Source organism: Pezoporus occidentalis, unplaced genomic scaffold (assembly GCF_034315485.1).
Source record: "Pezoporus occidentalis ecotype Australia unplaced genomic scaffold, CSIRO_AGI_Poc_V1 ctg28, whole genome shotgun sequence".
Classification (NCBI taxonomy): Eukaryota; Metazoa; Chordata; class Aves; order Psittaciformes; family Psittacidae; genus Pezoporus; species Pezoporus occidentalis.
The window spans coordinates 5,266,687-5,284,863 of record NW_026914718.1 but is presented as its reverse complement, the minus strand read 5'-3'; the positions used below and the strand labels follow the sequence as shown (position 1 = coordinate 5,284,863).

The following is an 18,177-nucleotide window of genomic DNA, read 5'->3' as shown; positions in this document are numbered from 1 at the left end:
TGTAATGTCTCTTTTTACTGGAAATCTCTACAATATTATCAACAGCATAAGGTTATGATTAAGAAAATCAATTCGGTATTAAATCTGGATTTCTTGGTTTCAGTGGTTTGAGACGCACACAAAAATTATGTCTGATTCAGACAGAAAATTTTCATTGATCTAAATTAAATGACCCAGGGAATTAATTTTCAGAGGAAAGAATAGGGCTTTATTAGTGTGAGACCTTCCAGTACTTTGAAAATGTGGGTGAAAATTTTATTTCAGCTTGGCACTCTACCTGAAGCTGGACTCTAAGTGCTTTCTACAGTACATTCAAAGCCATAGGGTAGTGATTAAATGAACTGTAACTGATTTTGTGGGATAGGTACTAAAAACCCAACTTCCTACTCTATAGAGCGGGAACTATTCCAGAAAGCTGTGTCATTAATAGCTAATAGCAGAAAGGCTGGAAGTGCTGAATTCAGGCCTCTTCCATGACAGCACAGAATTTCAGTTGCTCTGAACTGTCTTGCCCTGGCTTGGCCAAATCTAGGCTTCCTGAAACTGAAGACTGCTGCAAGAAAGTAGAGCTGAAGTTTTCTCCTTTGGCCTACTGTCCTTTAACAACCTACAAGAGCAGACACTGTCTAACTCAATTATTTGTGACCTGGGACTGATTTAATTCAATTCCACAATGGCAAAGAACCAAGAGTTGGAGACCAACGAACCATTATTTCCACTGAAAAAATACCCTTGTGTGGTATTATTATTTGAGGAGGGACAGTGCCTGATTTTGTTCCGTGTAGCAAAGAGTCTGGCATGAATTTGGTCTGGATTCATTCAGTCAATGACGTTGGCAAGCTACAGAAGTTGTTGCCATTTGAGTATTATGAAATGTAAAGGGCAGTTAGTTTCGTATACTAGATTCAAAATTGGGTTTGTTCTCTTTAAAGGGTCCATGTGAGTTGTTTCAGGGTAAGAAGGATCTCGTCCAGAGATTGGCACATATACATATGTATATCATGTATTGATTGTGGATAAACACTAGCAGCTGTAAAAATTGAATGGATGTTGAGTACCCTGTGATCTGGCTGTGGGAGAAATTTTCTACCAAATGTGAATGAGATTGCATTAGAAAGAAGTAACGCTGAACATGTTAACCATAATAAGTTTGCCATTGATTATTACAGCATGTTTCAGTTTAAATAAGAAGTGGCATGGGAGATGTGAAACAAACCAGCAGGAACACATCTAAGCCATTAGATGTTGTGTTTCTTTTTCTTTTTCCATCCTGTCAAATTCATGCAAAATGCTTGCTGATCAAAATTAGGTGGGTTTGCCTCATTAAATTCAAAATTCCTGTCATACTGCAAGTTATTATCACCCACTTAACAAATGAAATACAATGGATGTTTTTCTGTCTTTTTAAAAGTGTACTTTCCTGTTTTTACATATTTTTGGTGAAAGAACTTGAACTGCTTCTTGATGCTGTTTGTTTGAAGTTGGGAACTGAAACAGACTTAAGTAGCAGAGACTGCTAGTCTTGGAGGCTCCTTTAGCTCAGGAGAAAGCGAAAAGTATATGTGAAACATGTCAGGCCTCCCTGGGGGCACACTGTTGTGCACAAGGCTCCCAGTTCTACAGTTTAACAGTCTGAACCCAATCCTAGATCTGTCCATTCAGAAAAGCGTTTTAAGCATGTATTAAATTGTCATTGACTTTATATATGGAACTGGATGCTGTGCCAAGTAGAAGCAGGCTGTTTGAAGAAGAGCTAAGGATTTGAACCTTCTGAATTCATTAGTGCAGAAGATGGTTCTAAAAAAATGCATTAACAAGGAAATGGGGTGTTTTTTCATGCTATTTCTGCAAAGTGCTTCTCCAAGATGAAATTTGCCTTTTTATATGTGAGCTTAAATGAGTGCATACCCTCAATATGTGAACACTAAAATGGGAGTTGTAAAGGGCTGATAAATGAGTTTCATCATTATTTGCTTTGCGCTTTCTCTTTGTGCAACACTTTGAGGGCTTTCTTAACTATCAAATGGCATGTGCTTTGGCTGTGTATGACCACCCAGACACTGTGATATGGTAGCTGCAATGAGAATTTGGTGGAACTTGTTGGACACCAGTGAAAAATAGATCAAGTATTAGTGACAACTGCTTAAGGAACAATGCAATTAATTTGGAATTATTTTCACCATTATAAGGAAATAATAATAATAGTAACAAACTTTAGAAATCTTAGATTCTTAAGTAACCCTATCCCACTGCATTGGGCAGTGTGAGAGTTGGTGATTATGTGGTTTGACCCTCATATGGTACATCAATCATGGCAATGTTCTTTCCCTTTGCATCCAAGTAAAACCACTACTTCCCACGCAACATGTCATTACCATCACAATAGGATCTGCTTGGTAATAGCATTTGGAAGGGATCCTTCACTTTAAAGCAGTGTTTGAAATCAAAGCTCCCTTCCTGTTGCAACTTAGCTTTAAAACAGACTTCTAGTGATCCTGGCAAATACAATGCTCTTTTTCTTTACCCTCCTCAGTTCTGATTCCATTCAGTGCCTTTTGGCTAATTTTTTTTTTCTTTTTTTTTTTAATGGAAAACCAGAAAAGAGGTTTTCCAGATCTTGCAATAATATTAAATTCTAAATTTCAGAGGGGAAAAAAAGAAGTTTCCAATTTGCCTGTGTGATTTTGAAACCTCCATAGCATGTCCTTTAATTGGAACCATCCAACGAACTGCCACAACCTCCAACCTTTGTTCAAATGACTAACTCAAAAAAGGATTACCCCATAAAAAGCTACTTTTAAAGTAGCATTATAAAGATTTGACAGAAGTAAGCTGAAAAACAGGAAAAATTCAGAAAACACACTAACTCCACCTGTTGCGGTAAACAGTAGCAAATGGTATTCACTTACTGTCTTCACTGTTTGCCAACAAATTGGGCAAGGATTCCATTTCTTTCCTTTAATTTAAAATACTGAGTCATTAATTGCTAAGATTTGTACCCTCTCACATATTCAGAGGCTAACATTGCAAAAGAAGATAGTTTACTTTTATGTTTTGATCTTTTAGTATACATTGCTGCTGGATTTTGGCTATTATCTAACCAAGAGTATTAGAAGTGCGCCCAACACTATGTTATGTGGGAGGTCCACATAACATAATGGAAATAGTTATCTTTCTTAATTAAAAGGGATAAATATTTCCTTCCTTTCTCATGTGACAGCTGTTCTCCTAAGAAGGATAAAATCCCCACTGGGCTTCTGGGACAACCTAGCTGAAGGGAATAACTTGTCCATTAGGAAGGAGAGGGCCTGCCTGAGGATGTGCAAGTTGTGTCATTATTTAAAGCTGTGTCAGCATGATTTCCAGCTGGAGTGGATGCTGCAGGTCAGGGTCCTCTTCTGGGAACATCCAACCATTGTGCATTCACATGAAGCCTCCCCACCGAATGCTCTGCAGGAGCAGAGGGGGGAGAGATGGCTTAATATAGTAGAAGCCGCTGTTAATTTTCACAGCTATGTTAGAGCTGTGTAATCAGCTTATAAATGGAATGTGGATTGGTCTGGTCACCTGTCACTGGCCTGTCTTCTCCAGTTAGTGGGTATGACTTTTAATGCTGATTTGTTGGTTTTTTTTTGTCCTGGAGTCCTTCCCAGCATTACCCAGGTTACTGGGTGCTACAGTAGCCTTTTCGGGGTTGGTAAAAGCACAAACTTATATACCTAGGGCCATAACTGAAAAAGTTGTACAGCATGACAAGATGTACCTCCAGACTAAAAAGGATTGAAGCACAAAAGATGTATCAGTTTGTGTTTATAGCTGGACAGTCGGTGCTTTTTGCTGCTTCTCTCCTTCCTTTCCAAATGAATACATAAATGTGTATTCGCGGGCCTGTCTTCTTGATGGAATAAGTTGGTTCCTTATTATTATCAGGTCATTCTGGACAGTAGAACGTGTCTGCATGTGACACAAATCAGTGTGTTTGTTATCATTCCTGGCAGCTATGCTGATTTCTTCTTCTAGGCTGGTGCTTTCTGTAACCAAACAATCCTGAATGGAACTACTGCATTTCTGCATCAAATAATAACTTTCTAAGGTTTCTAATAAGGAGGAATGCTATACATGCCATGATTATTATCCAGAATTACTTGGACCCTTTGAGGTAATTAGTTCCTCTAAAGAAGAAACAAAAAGGGAACTTAATCAGGAACTTGTTGTTAGCCCTCAGGTGAACTGGTGTGAGGGATTACCCCTAAAGAGAGTCAGGAGCAAAGCTGTGGCAGGGACATAACACCCAAGGAAAGAGGATAATGCTGTTGGGGCATCAGATGAATCTGCCCATTCATTGCAGTCTTGGCTATGAAATGGTGAGTTCTGCAGCTGAACAAGGAGCTATTTCAGCAGTTTTAGTGCAGAGGCTATTGCTGGCATGTTCTGGGGAAAAGATAGTATTGCCTATGGGATTGTTTAGGTTTTCCTAATCCATTTCCAAAATGTTTTTCTCCTCTTCCAGTACACTTCTCTTTATTTAAAACTATTTGTTTGACTTACGGCTTATAAGTGGGGAAGTATGGCTCATTGAGTACCTCGGCAATATAATTTGATTGCCAGACTGCTGGATAATGGCTTGAGTGTTTTATTTTGAACCTCTGAAAACTCTGCTGCTATTGTCACAGCCCTGCTGCGTGCTAATCGGTGTCTGGCAGAAAGGCTAGGTTTGTGAAAAGACAGTTCAGTAGTGGAGGATGAGTTGGTAGTTTGCACCTCTCACTGTGTTTCATGAAAGTTGCCTTCTACGAGCAGATTGGCAGGGGAAAATTAGCTGACCCAAAAATGGGGGTAGAGCAGGGAGGTAATATTCTGCTGATCGTGCTAGGTTAATTGGGATATTCAGGGCAAAGCAATTGCAGGAGGATCCAACAAGAATGAATGGCTGGTCAATGAATAGCAGGTTAAATTCAGTATGGACAGAAACAAAGTGATACACAAAGCAGAGAAAAAACAATCCTATCTATAATTAAAGGACCTCTGGTTTAGCTAGGTCTTGGACATCTTTGTTTCACTTTCCTGGCGATAGTAGTTCTACAAAGTTGTCCCTTTATACTATATGAATCATGGGAATCCACAGCTATTTAAAAGAAAGAGCTAAAAGAGAGAAAGAGAGAAAGGGAGAAAGAAAGGAAGGAAGGAAGGAAAGAAATTCTGCCTACTTCTTGGTCCATAAAAAGTCTTCCAGCCTTCAGTACAACCTCACAAAAAAAGTTGTGCAGCTCAGTCTCTCCTTGCAGAATCTATTCTTGGTCTCTTCTGTGTGAGTATCTTTGTGAGAGAGAAGTGAGGCAGGGAGTCACTTTTCCATGTCATATGTCTCAGCATCTGTCCCTAGGAATTAAACAATTCTTCTTTCCCCTTCATTCTGAGGAGAGGATAGAGAGATTGGTGTTTAAACCAATTGAAACACTGTGGGGTACAAGCTACCTCTCTGTGTTCAGGCCTTTCAAAGCAAGAATACTTCTATATAACTGAGGTAGGGACAGAGTCATGTCTATATAAAAAGGCAAAGCAAAGGCCAAAAGTCAGTCAACAAGCCATGTAGTCCTCTTCATTTATAAGCTGAGAGTCAAAGTATCCTAGCTAACCCAGAGAGTACCATTTACACTGGCTTGTCTGGCCTCCTGAAAGAGCAGTTTGTACAGTGCGTGTTTCTCTGTGCTTATGTTTTAGGATTCTCGGTTTAGTCTGGGTTGGAAAATATGGGCTAGACTCTGCACTCTTAAAAAGAGCACTTCAAACGTTTCAAAAGTCCAATCTTGAGTGCCTTTTCCTTTCTCTAGAGAATGTTGTTTTCCTAGATACAAAGCTTAGCACAAGCATCAATGTGGCAGGTGACTATTTTTATCTTTTAAATGAATATTTGATAGTGTTCTGAACAGCAGCAATTATGTCTACAGGATAGAATGCTTGATGATTTATCTCAGTCAGGGGGTGCACACATATACACACAGGACCAAGTGCACTTTCAGTCAGTTTGCAGATGACACCAAGTATGGAAGGGGTGTTGATCTGCTTGAGGGTGGGAAGACTCTATGGAGGGATCTGGATAGGCTGGATTTATGGGCTGAGGCCAATTTTATGAGGTTCAACGAGGCTTAGTGCCAGGTCTTGCACTTGGGCCATAACAACCCCATGCACCATTGCAGGTTTGGGGAAGAGAGGCTGGAAAGTTGCCCAGTGAAAAAGGACCTGGTAGTGCTGGCCATCAGCTGGCTAAACATGAGACAGCTTGTGCCCAGGTGGCCAAGAAGTCCCAGACCCATCCCGGCTTCTATCAGACATAGTGTGGTCAGCAGAACCAGGGCAGTAATCATGCCCCTGTACTTGGCACTGCTGAGGCTGCACCTCAAATCCTGTGTTCAGTTCTGGGCCTCTCACTAAAAGAGAGAGAATAATTTGCTGGAGCAGGTCCAGAAGAAGCTGGTGAATGGCCTGGAACGCAAGTCTTCTGAGGAATACCTAAGGGAACAGAGGTTGTTTAGCCTGGAGAAAAGGAAGCTGCAGGGAGACATTATTGGTCCCTACAATTAGCTGAAAGGAGGTTGTAGCAAGTTGGGTGTTGGTTGCTTTTTCCCAAGTACAAAGCAATAGGACAAGAGGTAACAGCCTCAAGCTGTACCAGAGGAGGTTTAGACTGAATATTGGGAAACTCAATTTCACTAAAATGGCTGTCAAGCATTGGAACAGGCTGCCCAGGGAAGTGGTGGCGTCACCATCCCACATTTAAAGTTGTGTAGATGTAGTGCTTAGAGACCTGGCTTATTTGGTGGATTTGGCAGTGCTAGGTTAATTGTTGGACTTGATGATCCTAAAGGTCTTTTCCAATCTAAACAATTCTACGACTCTAACCTTGTATGTGACAGAATTTTCCAGCCCCTATGGAGTAGTTGGCTCCTATGTCTTATTATATACATTAGTGGGATATAGCAGATTGCTTCATTGTTCTCTTAAATAGTTATGATTTATTTTAAAGTTCACCTGCTGTTTCTGTTTTGAAGGGAGTGATGGGAATTTCACTATGTGGTGAACCAACATTAATTTAGTATTTAATCAAAAGTAATAGCTGATCCTTTGTAACGTAAGCTTTCATTGATGCCTTCATAATAGATATAATAGATAAGCAATTTGTATCTGATGAAGGCAAACAGAAAAATTGATGACAAGTGGAAATGTGTTTCTAATTGTAGTGAGTTTGAGTTGGCTTCAAGTTCTGATGTTTATGCAATATAAATTACTAGAGAGGCTAAGGCATTGCCAGTAACTGAACTTCTCTTATTGGATGGATACTTAGCCATAGCACACAGTGAGTTGAATCTTTTCTGTGTCTGTGTGGAAACATACACACAGAACTACTGGGGTCAACTAGACTCTTCACTTAGGAAGTTAGTCTAGATACAGTTAATGAGATGTTGGAGTAAGAGATGCCTGAGAAGTTCACACTTCTCATGGCTCATTTCTACCCCTTCCAGGAAAGGGCTCTCCCTCTCATGTTGCACCAATACATTTGTTTGTAGGACTAGCCTGCATATGGATCACCAAAAGTTTTGAGGTTATAAAGCCATTCTCCCCCATTTCAGTGAGCTTTGGATGTAGGACAGGATAAAGTATTAGTTGAGTAAATGACTTTTGTGGTATATCACAGGCAATTAAACTTTGCACACATTTCTCCTGGATTGAGTACCATGACAACAAGAAAATCCTGGTGCTGAATCACACGTGAATGTTAAACTGTATTCTAAGCAATTTGGTGCACTGTCAAAATGTTTCAGGCAGTGAAAGGGCAGTTTTATGGGTAGAGTATAAGGGGTCTATGCTCTGAACATCAGTGGGAATTCAGTGTTACCCTGAAGAGCGTGCCTGCTTTCTGCCTGAAACTCAGAGATGGGGATGTTCACCTCAGAGACATGTTGTGAGGTCTAGTTGTTATACTCTGCAGAATCCTCTCTTGTTTGTGGCAGAGGATATACCAGGTAGGAAACTAATTGTTTTTGAAATGCATAACCTCTGCCCCAAGTCACAAATCCAGCTCTTACAGATATGGACTTCTCAAAGACTTGAGTCTGATCAAAGAGACAATAAAACAAGATTTTTCTCAAGGGTTTTCAATTGATGGTTTTGAAGAATAGTTAGTTTTTTAAAGTTCTAATTAACAGCTGAACAATTTCTATTTGTGCTTACTTGTTCTTATTTCCTATTGTCTTTTTAAGACCGCAGCTTTTTGTTACTGCTTCTGAGCAGGCACTGCATTTTGGAAGGGTTTCTCTAGCAAAACAGAGAAATACTGGCTGTATTTAAGCATCATTTGTTGTTGTAAGGGCTTATAGTTCATAAGTAATGCTGTTGCTGAAGAATGATTCCAATATAGCAACCTTAACAGAACTTCCTATGCTGGGAGATCTTTTCCCAATGGTGTGTGTGTGTGTGTGTGTGTGTGTGTGTGTGTGTGTGTGTATAGATACATATATACCCATATCTGTAATTGCCCAGCTCTGCAGTGTTCACTGTGCATTGCTCAGTTTAACCTGGCTAGCTCTTGTTGTGAATGGGGGCAATATATCTTGTATCCAAGTCTGGCTAAACCCTTTGCATTTAAAAGGATCGGAGTTAATCAATTCATAGCTATGCTGAAAGTTTATTAGGAATTCTTCTTTGTTAAGCACAGATAATACCTAAAAACCTAATTTCTCCTTCATGCACATAGTCACAAACAAGAATTTTTAACCCTTAATGGTAATTTACTAGCCATAGGAATTATAGAGGCAATGTAAATTTTTTGTTGTTGTTTGAAAATAAGGAGTGCAGGTAATACAGAATATAAAAACAAATTAAACCCCTGAAATGACAGCAGTGAATGCTGTTACACTTTCATGTGTGTGTTTCATGATATCGACATAGTTGAAAATATACATTTGTGTGAGCTGTTTTAAAGATGGATGCATCAAGAAAGTACTTCTAGGATTGACTCTTTGGATTTGAATGCATTTCCCATAAAAATGTGGTTTTATTTTTACTGCTGCCAATCTAAAATTGGGTAACTGTGTGCAAATCGGTGTATTGCTTGGAGCCTGAGACCTCCATTTTGCCAGTGGAGGTAGCATTGTCTTATTCCCAGCTTCCTTTTATTTTATTTTGATTTTCTTATGCTTTGGTTTTGCTAGGCTCTTATGGGACATATTCTCCTCTTCCAGTGTAAATACGTAGGACTTGCACAGAGATTCTAATGAAGATTGGCACTGCTGGGTATTAATAAACTATAAAAAATAAACACTAATTATTTGAATCTTTCTCATCCCGTTTCTACTTCAGTGGATCTTTCTTTAGTAGGCTTGTTTGCAATTTAAAGGGCTAAGTAATGTAACAGAGTTTTCCCTTCTGAAATTTAGTTTGGTTTTCTGTTTCTTGCAGTGGTAGTGTTAAGGGATCTGGTCAAGAGAAGGTACAACACAGCAGCAGTTATTTGTACTTGGATATAAGACTTCCAGGAAGCTATTCAGGCCCTTCTGAATTCAGTAAGGATTCAGTAAGGATTCAGTAGCATTGTTGTCTCTGTTTTAGTGAGAACTTAATTCTTCTTTCTGGTTTTACAGAAATTTTCTTGGATTCCAGAAAAAAAGCTTTAAGTGTTTCAATGGTGTTTCTCTCAATCCAACAACACTCAAAGCCATTCCTTTTCAGTTTGATATGAGGCCAGAAAAATAAATGCCCAGAAAAGAATCAAAATTTGACCTTCCAGTTCAGTTGTGACAAAGCCATTTGAAAAATCATTTGGGAGCAAGGGGGAATCTCAGATTAATCATAGATGTACTTTTTCTTAATTTATAACTACAACTACAAGTATCTTTTTAAGAACATTTAGTAAGAACATGTGCAATTTTGGCTGGATGTTCAGAGATAATTCCCTGAGATGACTTACTGCTGTGTTTTGTAGCGAGATTGTTGCTCATAAGACAGGGGATTAATATGAATTATCTAGCCAAAATCAAGCTTTTATAAATGGTATTTACTTGTTTGAAGGTGGTGTGGGTGGGAAGCCCTGCCTCTGTAGCATTTCCAGAGTAGTTTGCTTTTCTGTAACAGTTCGTTAACAGTTTCCCTGTTACAGCAGGCAGCAGGAAGACCTACAAAAAATTATTAACCACATTTAGCCAAAAGCCTTCAGGTTCTTCACAACTGTGGTAAATATCAGCCATTAAATAGATCTCCAGAGAATAAGAGGATCATCTGAATAGATCTTGTATTTTGTTTTTTGAACTCGGATTAACCCAAGGATTCTTCTGCCTCCATACTTGATTTGCCACTTTCTATAGCCAAGGCATGAACTGGAACCTTTTGTAGGATGTATAAAGAGGTCAATATGTCCTTTGGGCTAAGAATAGGTGTATTGTTGTCAGGATACCTAACATAGGGTTATATCCTATATGTACATCTGTGTGTATATTGATACATAAATGAAAGATAAATCCCCAGAAGTAGTCATGGATACCTTTGCTGTCTCTTTATTGTGTATACGTCTAGTTTTAATAAGGCAAACTGTTGATATCAAGTTTTCAAAAGGATCATTTTCTATCAAAGTGGTGAAGGGGGAGTCGTGGGGTGCAGAACTTTGTTCCTAACAGCAAGTAACAGCTAAATTCAGATCCGAATTCAGCTTCAAGCTTAGAAAAACAGTAGAGAAGCAAGGATGTTTTCATGCGTGTCAGACTTTTAAGCTAAGGTCTCCTACACTTGCTTTATGCAAGTACTAAATAACTCTATATTTTATAAATTAAGTAGGTGGACATGATGATAAGAAATTATTAACTTGGCAGGTGTACCTAAAAAAGATGGAGAAGTACAGTCAATATAAGCCTTCTGCTGAATTTCACAACTCAAGCATGTAGGTGTGCACATGGACAAAATTAGTCATTAAGTAGAAAAGTAGTAAGAGAATGTAATGTTATAAAATGTGTTGACTGTTTAACTTGCTTCCCGTTCCTTATTATTCTCTGGGTTGCAAAGCAAAATAGTGCCTACCCTTTAAGATGCTTGTGATCAATGAATGACACAAACAGAAGTGAGACAAGGGCAAAAGTGCAGTTAAGATTTTTTTCAGTACTTAATCAATTACATACTACTTGATGGGATAATTTGTGGTGGCAAAACACGAGTAATACTTAAGCTTTCAGGCAGCTGGAGGACAATATGAGGTGGTGCCCTTCTTTCAGGGCAACTGCTGTGGGAAATAAGAGATGCAGGAGAAATATGAACGTGTATGCAGAGTTTTGCCTGCTGTCTTGCTTTTCTTGCCCTAAAAGAGACAGAAAGGGCAAGAGAGAGAGAGTGAGTGTGTGTGTTATATGGGAATATTCAACTATAAGAGTGGTTCTAGACTCTCCAGAAGTCTATCTCCAGACAAAAAGTTGATAGTTTTGAATATAAGCTATAGTGAAGGTATAGTTTTGTTTGATTTCCCCCCCCCCAATACTTACAGAGTACAGTAAGAAGGAAGGAAGTTTTCTCTTCATATTACTAGCAGGACGGTTTTTTACATTGTATTTGATGCAGTGCTGATTTGGGTTTATTTTGTTGTTTGGTTTGGTTTTTTGTTGTTGGTTTCTTTTTGCCAAAGTAGAGAGGCGTTTTCATTCAAATTGACTTGGGTGGATTTGGTTTTGTTTCTTTTGGTAACCAGGGGATGGGGAGTAGGGAAGAAGCAAAATTTTTTATTTTCTCAAGCCTTTAAAATCTTTCTAATTGAATGCTGGCAGTTTTCTAAACAAAGATGTCACTTCAAAGTGAAAACAGATGAGTTCATTACAAAAAAAAAAAGAGAAAAAAGTTTAAGCTCTTCTAAAATAAAATCCTCAATTTTACTGCATTCACAATAAAACTGGGCTAATAATAAAACTCCTTTATTTTTTCTTAGCCCTTTTAGCACGCATATAATAAAGTCCTCAAAAAGTGCTCTGTCTGTGTTTTAGTTTCAACTCCCGGCTGACACCATGTCTTTTTTTGCTAATCTCACTGTTAAAGTTCCTTTGCCCTTTCATTTTTCCCTTTTTACCTTCCTCTTTTTTTTTTCCCCCCATGCTGTTTCTTATAAAAACAAGGTCTCAAAGAGTAATCAATGAAGTTAAAGCAACCACAGAAAGTCTGTCAACACTCCAGAGCAGCACAACAGATACGGCTCTGTGTTGGGTTCCTCTTTCAGTTCGACCCGTCAGTGAGCTGCAGTGAGAAGAACATAGTGACTCAGAAGGGACTCCTGGAAGTTCACTTGCAGGGTAAATCAAAGGAGCAAGTTAGTGAGCAAGGAATAACTTTCTTGAAGTGGTCTCAATCACGTTGTTTCCATTGTATTCAGCAGAGTACTGGAGTCTTTGTCTTCTGTACAATATCACATTGTCCTTTCCCACCATATCAAGTTTACACCCTTCCAGGCAGCACAGAGCTGTCATGCATCCTCTTCCTTCAGAAGCAGAAGAGGGTGGAGGTACATTTTTCTGGTTTCTGTTTGGAAAGATTTCCATGCGACAGTACATATCTGTTCTTCTGAGAAAATCCAAATCTAACTGGTTCTAAGAGATGACCTCTCATAAAAGTCTGTTTTCCTTATGTTTCCTCTTGAACTGCATTACCCTGTAGCTCAGGATTTCCCTGAGTTACAGTCCTAATGCTGGTTAGACCTGAGTCTAGCAAAGGGTTCCTGTGATACTCCTCATTGTATGAGGCTTGATGTCTGCAAGAAGCAACTTCAGTGCAAAGGCAAAGCAGCAGACTTGATTTAACATCTCCCCCACTCCCTTGGTACAATGTCCTAATTCAGATGGGAATGGGACTGTAGAGAGTTCATAAAGTATAGGAATTGCACCCCTCATTTCCTGTATCTTACAGATTTTCTACAAACTAGAAAAATTATAACATCACATCTATGAAAAATATAAAGATGCTTTCAATATTAAAGGAAATATAACAAAAACTCAAGCTAAAATTAAAGATTTTTTAATGGTAAATATCGTATAAAATTGGGATGCAAGATTATTTCTGTTTCCTTTAAAAATTCAGCATAACCCACCCAACAATTTCTGTTGAATTTCTGTTGAATACTGATGTATTTTTCAGTTTTGAACCTCCTAGCTGTCCAAATGGAGTTTCAGGAGCCTAACGCTTAAGCTTCTGTTTATTAATAGCTTTGTCTTCATTTACAGTAGTATTGGATTGTTGCAGTCAAAAACTCCGTTGTTTTGATTAGGATAAATGTGGGGATCAAAAAGCAGCCTTAGGAGAGAAACTAGAGAGCTTGTTGTTTAGCCTCATAAAATGAAGGCTGGAGGGAAATGTGTAATAGATCTGTATAAATGCATAGCAGAGATGAATGCTAGGGTCAGAAAAGGGGTGGTTAAGCTAAAGGACACTGCTGGCCCAGAGAAAAGGATATTAACTGACTAAATTTAGGCTGGAAAATGCTTCTCTGATGGGAAGAATATTCTTCTAATAGTGTTCTGGAGTTGCCTTTTAATGTCAGCAGCAAGACTCAAGCCAAACCCAATTCAGAGGTAAAGTCTGAATGACTTTCTGAATGGGTTTATATAATCAACTTCCATTAGCAGAGGTCTGCTTTGGAGGCACTTTCTTTTCCAATGTTTAATTTCTCTTTTTTTTTATTCTTTTGTCTGCTTTTCTTTTTTTACTAAAAAAGTGTAAAAGTTTGGAAATGGGGAACTTGAACCATTTTTCTTTAGGACACATTATTTGGTGATTTATGTATGAATTATGTGAATGAAAAGCTTTGCTGAAAGAGTGCATTATTGTTTGGAGTTTATTTCTGGCATTAGGTAAAATGGGTCTTGATTGTATGATGTGCTGTGCTTTGCTACATTCTTGTGTGATACCTCCAGATATAACTGGTAAGGCAACTGAAGGACATACTTACAGAATACAAAAGGACATTTATGTCCCTTCCAATACCCATGTACTTTAGTCAAAAAATAGACTGTTGTTATGACGAAATCTCCTAGATTTGTTGTAATCCGATGTGGTTTGTGGTCATAGTTTAGTAGCTTTGGATTGCTGCCTGAGGTGCAATGAAACAATTCAGGTGTCACAAATACTACCCTGTTTCGAAACAATGACTGGCTTCCTGTGCTCCTTACCTTGAAATGTTTGGAGATATGACTGTTTTGTACGTGTTTCAGGTGATCATTTTTCTGGCAAAACACATAATTTAATGTAAGACTTGCTTTTTTGCTTTTAAGTAGTAAAGTATATATATAAGTGCTTCATGTGTTGCCTAACAATTCATTATTCATGAGTCAGACATTTGAGTTTCTCTGGACTTGACTGCACTGTCTTTTTTCCAGCTTCTGATATGTAACAGCTCATGTTCAGAGGTCCTTGTTGTATGCAGAGCTTGATTAGCCTGCACAAGGTTTTCATTCTTATGTCTTTTGCTGCTCCATTAGCTCCACTGAAGTTGCAATGTTTTATGTAAGCTGTAAGATGTGGCCTGTGAAAGTCCTTGAATGTATGTTGCAAGTCAGGTTCTCTGAATTTAGAAGGAATAATGAGCATTTGGTACTCTTGACAGCGCAAAGCTGTTAGAAAGAAGCGTATGTAGGAATTTGTGCCTGGGTCAGGGGAGAGTTTAAACGATGTACAGATGGTAGCTATGGAAACAATATCCAAGTTTGTCTAGATGGTCATGAGGAAGGTAAATAATGAACAAACTGTATCAATAAATGTACAAGCTGTGCTCAGTTGAGGTAAACCGAATTCACTAAAACAGATGCAGAACTAGAGGTTTACTGGCAGCTCAGTTCTTCTGTTTCTTCAGTGTATGTACAGTGAATATGATCTTAGCCAAGGGTTGTGTTGTACATCTGCCTTGACCCAAATGCTACTGGCTCCAGTATAAATGTTAAAAAAAAAACTAAAAAATAATCTATTTCTTGCCTTCCAGCATAGCACACAAATTCCATTGCTCTTTGGTTTTGTAAGTACAACTGCCCTTGTTTACGATGCTTTTAGCTTTCAATTTTCCCTGGCTCAGCTTGGCTGTGGCAGTTAGCAGTGATTCTGTATGTGTGAGTTTAGGTAAATGGAGCTGGATTAAAATATTTTAGGCTGTCCCCTCTCTCTATCTGCTTCATGCTACTTTCACAAGAAGATGTCAGCTGCGAAATGCCATTGCAAACCTTGCCTCATGCTACAAGCAGAGCTTTATGTGAGGTGTCCAGATGGAATGACTTTCAAGGACATTCAACACAAGAATAAAGACAGAGGTAAAATTAACAACTCAGTCTTTAAACTTCTCAGTTTAGCTTTGATGGGAAAAATTAAGTGGGTTTCAGTATTAAGCTTTTTGCTATTTTTTTTTAATCTGCTCTTTCCATTATTGCTTATTCTGATGGGGGGGGGATGATCAGTAGGGTTCTGCAAATAATTTCTTTGCCATACCTTACTTGATCAACTATTTGATTGAAATACTTGATAAACTGCTTCAAAGGCTTTAACTTGGGGTGGGGTAGTATTTGTCTCACTGAGTCAGAAAACTAAGGCAAATGTTCAACTGGTGTTAACAAGAATATGCTGTTTGTAGAATGAAGCATTTTATTGCCACATCTGTAGATTATTCAAATAATAATATTCAAATATATATTCAAATAATAAATTACCTAGGAAGTGGCATCATGTGAGCTATTATGTCTGGTTTGGTATTTATTTCATAATTACATATTTCTGCAATGTGCAGAAGAATGAATAAGGGAGATTGAAAGCCCCATGCAATCATTAGGTTGTCCAGGATAGCTGTTCTGGAGGCTGAGAGTTCATGTGACCTTCAGCAAATAAAACCTGTCTGTATTTCATTGTAGGGGTCTGCCTAAAGCTACTTCTCTCCATTTACAAACTAATGGATTAAAATAGGTTGTCGTCCATCTTTTTTTTTTTGTGTGTGGTAAGGGTGGATGAGTAGGGTTGACCCAGAAACAGCCATAAAAATGAATTTAAATCTGTATCTGAACAAATTGCCTTTGCAAGTTTGGGTTGAATTTGAGAAAGCTTCAAGCTGAAGCTACATTTCACAGAAATTTTGTGGTTTATGAGTAAGTTTTGCCCAGCTCTCTTTTGTGCAGATCAAAGCGCACCCTGATGTTCGTTCAGTTGTCATCTCAAACACGTAAGTATAGAAAACTGTCTTTTTATATATGTGGCCAAATCAGACTACTAAAAATGTTCTCTGTGCAGTTGTTCTCTAACAGTAATATTTCTTGGGTTATCTCTGACAAAGTAGATACACGTGAAAAGAAAATTTTATAGTTCACGGTAATCATAATAGCAGAGCTCTTGTTCCAAGAATGGGGGCTAATTACCTTCTGAAATTCCAAAAAATCAGCCTGACTATAGTATATTTTACATCATGCGCTAAAGTTATTTTAAGATATGAGCAATTTCAATCATTTTTAATAAAAGCTTTTTGCATGGCACTTTAGGAAATCTGTATATAAGTGGGTTCACAGAATCACTTACTTTGTTGGCATTTGTTCAGCGGGATGCAAATCCTGTTAACTGGCAGCTATATATAGATGCCATAAATGCACAGCCATAATTAACTTTATTTTTCTTTTTAGAAACATCGTCAAAGTGAAATAAAATTCTGTGCATCTTTTTTTGTGGTAATTTTAAATAAGGTTAACTGAGAAGCCCTGGGCAAAGGCCTCTTATAGCAGTCTTCAAAGTTTCATCCATTTGAAATATTGTTCAAATAATTCAACTATTTAACAACAAAATCAATTTAAAAACCATACATCCTTATTTTTTGTTGTTTTCACTCATAAAAGGATTGAGAAATGATTAACAGAGTCCAATGGTAGTGGTGGAGGCAATTAAAGTCATAGTAAAGTATTGAATATTGTGACAAGTTTCAGTGCTTGCAGTGCTTCAAAAACAATCAGTCTCTCAAGGGTCTGATCCTGGTCCCATTCAAGCTGATGGAAGTTCTTCAGTTAATGAAATGAAAAACCAGCACAGACACAAGTTAAAATGAACTTGGTAGCTGGAATGCCGCCTTATATTCTGCCTCAGCAGAGATTAAACATGTTGCCTACCAAAGGAAATGCTTTTCAGTTGCTTGCTAAATTATGATTGTGAAGACTGTGAAAAGGAGTGTTTTAAGTTCTAGTGAGAAGCGTCCCTGTCTTGTGTTTACTTGCATTCAATCTTTGTATGCCTCTGTCACTGTGGGAGGTATACTCATGGGTTTCTTGTGTGCAAGTCAGTCTTTTAGCTATTTACCTGTGGGTTGTTCGTGACTTCTAAGCCTTGGATGACCAGGCTGTGCTGGCTTGTCTAAATTCACTGTTTCAGTCATACTACCTAAGCTGCATGTTATCTGATTACCTTGGCTTTAATACTCAGTGCACCTTTGAAAATTGAGCTATGAAGTATTTTATGTTATAATGACTAAGTGTTAAAATGGTTTTAAGATGATATTAGGCAATGCAAGTACATAGCACATTCTCATTGTGAAGGGCTGAGCTCAAGGGTCAAGATAAAGGCAGGAAGATCACTTACAGAGGGGTTAAGGAGGATGGGGCACAATGGCTTGTGCTCAACCCAGAATTGATTTGCGTCAAAACTGACATGGTAAAACATTGGTTTTTATAGGAATTTGCCTGCTGTAAATGGTCCAGAGATTTTTAATAATTGTAACAATTACCATGAGGAAAAGCTAAGCAAATTCTATCAGTTGGAAAAATAAACCTGTGGGTGAAGTTTGATATTTTTTTTTTTTTTTTTTTTTTTTTGAAGAGGCCTTTGGGAAGCTGGTTCACCTGCTTCACCTTGGCCTGGGCATTTTGGTGGAAATCTGCTGATGCTTCCTGAGCTGTGGCATAGGAGTAATGTTTTGGGGTGGTGGTGGCACATTGTGCTAAGGAGCCATAGAAACTCTAAGGATGTATTAAAACACCCCCCCTGGTATAGAGGCAGGCTAGCAGTGAGAAGGATATGGATTTGCAATTAGCTGATGCTTGTTTTGGTGAAGGAAATTTTATGTATTTCAATATTTTTATGGAATTTACCAAAGATTTCTGATGCCAGATCTGTGCACATGGTTGTGTACGATGCTGACTACGCTGTAAGGATTGG

The 18,177-nt window shown here is 38.3% G+C and overlaps 1 long non-coding RNA gene across 2 annotated transcripts in view; it reads left to right on the top strand.

Annotated features, from left to right (window-relative positions):
* Positions 1-18,177, top strand: part of LOC134167116 (uncharacterized) — a 290,357-nt gene that overhangs the window by 35,859 nt on the left and 236,321 nt on the right. For both annotated transcript variants that reach the window (XR_009966080.1, XR_009966081.1), the window contains exon 2: positions 12,242-12,314. This is a non-coding gene — a long non-coding RNA (uncharacterized LOC134167116). The remainder of the gene's footprint in view (positions 1-12,241; positions 12,315-18,177) is intronic.